General features: G+C 38.1%; 1 long non-coding RNA gene across 2 annotated transcripts; it reads left to right on the top strand.

The window, feature by feature from the left end:
* The first annotated feature begins 258 nt into the window (after window positions 1-258).
* LOC120038774 lies at window positions 259-2,494 on the top strand. Of its 2 annotated transcripts, none has more exons than XR_005475181.1 (3): window positions 259-1,569; window positions 1,817-2,281; window positions 2,363-2,494. It is a non-coding gene; the product is annotated as an uncharacterized LOC120038774 (long non-coding RNA). The 2 variants fall into 2 exon arrangements; XR_005475182.1 differs by having other exon boundaries at window positions 1,817-2,200.
* Window positions 2,495-3,676: the final 1,182 nt, after the last annotated feature.

A 3,676-nucleotide genomic window follows, 5' to 3' on the forward strand; every position in this document is an offset into this window, starting at 1 on the left:
CTCTGTCTGCCTCTGTCTCTCTCTGTGTCTCTCTGTCTGCCTCTGTCTCTCTCTCTCTCTGTCTGGTCAATTATTCTGAATGTCTTCATTCTAAATTACCTTTCTGTCTTTAATAGAGTCAAGGATTATCAGGAGCGTTACTATCTCTGAAGTTGAGTGTCGGACGTGGGGGGAACTGGAGAGGGGAGGAGCTGAAGATGTCTGAGCTGGAGAGGGGAGGAGCTGGAGAGGGGAGGAAGAGTTACTATGGAAACTATATAGCTGAGTTTCTGAGTATATAACTTGATATGTGATATGAATCTTGGTAAGACAAAGTCATTTGATAAACGTGTTAGTCATTACTCTATAATCCACTTTCAGTAGTTAGTTCTTTACTTTTTGAAGTTTTATTACCCATGTTTGTATTATGGGTTTATATCCATTTCCTGATTATTCTATATATGTTTTCCCCATAAACAATGTCTTTCTAATCCCCCTCAGGAATTGATAGAGTTAAATGGAATGATGGACTAATGTCTCCTGTTAGAATCTGTTACAGACCCTCTTATGTCCAGTACCTGATAATCAGGTATATCAACCAGACCACAGGACTAAGGTCTCCTGTTAGAATCTGTTACAGACTATCTTATGTCCAGTACCTGATAATCAGGTATATCAACCAGACCACAGGACTAATGTCTCCTGTTAGAATCTGTTACAGACTCTCTTATGTCCAGTACCTGATAATCAGGTATATCAACCAGACCACAGGACTAATGTCTCCTGTTAGAATCTGTTACAGACTCTCTTATGTCCAGTACCTGATAATCAGGTGTATCAACCAGACCACAGGACTAATGTCTCCTGTTAGAATCTGTTTCAGACCCTCTTATGTCCAGTACCTGATAATCAGGTATATCAACCAGACCACAGGACTAAGGTCTCCTGTTAGAATCTGTTACAGACTCTCTTATGTCCAGTACCTGATAATCAGGTATATCAACCAGACCACAGGACTAAGGTCTCCTGTTAGAATCTGTTACAGACTCTCTTATGTCCAGTACCTGATAATCAGGTATATCAACCAGACCACAGGACTAAGGTCTCCTGTTAGAATCTGTTACAGACTCTCTTATGTCCAGTACCTGATAATCAGGTATATCAACAAGACCACAGGACTAAGGTCTCCTGTTAGAATCTGTTACAGACTCTCTTATGTCCAGTACCTGATAATCACAGGTATATCAACAAGACCACAGGACTAAGGTCTCCTGTTAGAATCTGTTACAGACTCTCTTATGTCCAGTACCTGATAATCAGGTATATCAACCAGACCACAGGACTAAGGTCTCCTGTTAGAATCTGTTACAGACTCTCTTATGTCCAGTACCTGATAATCAGGTATATCAACAAGACCACAGGACTAATGTCTCCTGTTAGAATCTGTTACAGACTCTCTTATGTCCAGTACCTGATAATCAGGTATATCAACAAGACCACAGGACTAATGTCTCCTGTTAGAATCTGTTACAGACTCTCTTATGTCCAGTACCTGATAATCAGGTATATCAACCAGACCACAGGACTAATGTCTCCTGTTAGAATCTGTTACAGACCCTCTTATGTCCAGTACCTGATAATCACAGGTATATCAACAAGACCACAGGACTAAGGTCTCCTGTTAGAATCTGTTACAGAGCTCTTATGTCCAGTACCTGATAATCACAGGTATATCAACCAGACCACAGGACTAATGTCTCCTGTTAGAATCTGTTACAGAGCTCTTATGTCCAGTACCTGATAATCACAGGTATATCAACCAGACCACAGGACTAAGGTCTCCTGTTAGAATCTGTTACAGACCCTCTTATGTCCAGTACCTGATAATCACAGGTATATCAACAAGACCACAGGACTAAGGTCTCCTGTTAGAATCTGTTACAGACTCTCTTATGTCCAGTACCTGATAATCACAGGTATATCAACAAGACCACAGGACTAATGTCTCCTGTTAGAATCTGTTACAGACTCTCTTATGTCCAGTACCTGATAATCAGGTATATCAACAAGACCACAGGACTAATGTCTCCTGTTAGAATCTGTTACAGACTCTCTTATGTCCAGTACCTGATAATCACAGGTATATCAACAAGACCACAGGACTAAGGTCTCCTGTTAGAATCTGTTACAGACTCTCTTATGTCCAGTACCTGATAATCAGGTATATCAACAAGACCACAGGACTAAGGTCTCCTGTTAGAATCTGTTACAGACTCTCTTATGTCCAGTACCTGATAATCAGGTATATCAACAAGACCACAGGACTAATGTCTCCTGTTAGAATCTGTTACAGACCCTCTTATGTCCAGTACCTGATAATCAGGTATATCAACCAGACCACAGGAGGTTGGTGGCACCTTAATTAGGGAGGACGGGCTCGTGGTATTGGCTGAAGAGGAATCAGTGGACTGGTATCAAATACATCAAACACACGGTTTCCATGGCTTCCATGTTTGATGCCATTCCATTGGCTCTGTTCCAGCCATTATTGTGAGGCTCCTCCCCTCAGTTTCCTGTGAACAAGACTGAGTGAAATGTTTATGTTGTAGCTTCAACCTGTCAGCTTCTGTGAACAAGACTGATTAAACCATGTATTGAAATGTTTATATTTTAGCTTCATGTCAATGTGCCAGTTTTTTATTTGACTTTAAGTGTTAATTTTTGCTCTACTTTTTTAGTATTCACCTTGATTATATACAGAGGGGTCAAATTATTGACACCCTTGCTGAAGATTAGCAATAATGACTATATTAAATAAATAAATAAAGTATTGACCTGTTGTATGCTCAAAATAAATTGTAAATTATAATATTTTAAACTAATATAATTGCTCAGAGAAATATATTTTTGTGTAATGTATTTTTGTTGTAAAAAGTTAGGGGTCAAAATGATTGACGGCCCAAAATCTACAGGAGTGTGATGATGTCATTGTTATGAATATAGAACCAGATACTGACCTTCTGACTAGTTTATTAGACTCTTTAGGGGGGTCAATCATTTAGACAATAAATATTACTCCTTAAACTAAATATTATAATCAGATCAATCGTATTAATATAAAATAATATAATTAACTCATGTTGAGCAGGTGATAAAGCTCAGTATTTAAATTATTTATTTATACAGTCATTATTATCTTTATCAAGGGTGTCAATAATTCCAGACCCACTGTATATTATATATTGATGTATTTTATACAGTCATTATTACCTTTATCAAGGGTGTCAATAATTCCAGACCCACTGTATATTATATATTGATCATGTATTTACAGTTGAATGGTATTTTCCATGTATTGTTGATTTCTTGATTTTAATAAACTAGGACATCATTGTGTGAGAACGTGACTCCAGTGTAATATTTTAACATTATTGAATGTTACTAGGTAGTGTTACTGTTTCCTTGGTAACCTGTGGTAGAGACATTGTCCTCCAGGTAACAGGTCTTGTTTTAATAAACTAGGACATCATTGTGTGAGAACGTGACTCCAGTGTAATATTTTAACATTATTGAATGTTACTAGGTAGTGTTACTGTTTCCTTGGTAACCTGTGGTAGAGACATTGTCCTCCAGGTAACAGGTCTTGTTATGATGTCATCATTATTGAACATGTGACTAGTGGGAACAAAGTGTCTCT

Source organism: Salvelinus namaycush, unplaced genomic scaffold, assembly GCF_016432855.1.
Source record: "Salvelinus namaycush isolate Seneca unplaced genomic scaffold, SaNama_1.0 Scaffold2387, whole genome shotgun sequence".
NCBI lineage: Eukaryota > Metazoa > Chordata > Actinopteri > Salmoniformes > Salmonidae > Salvelinus > Salvelinus namaycush.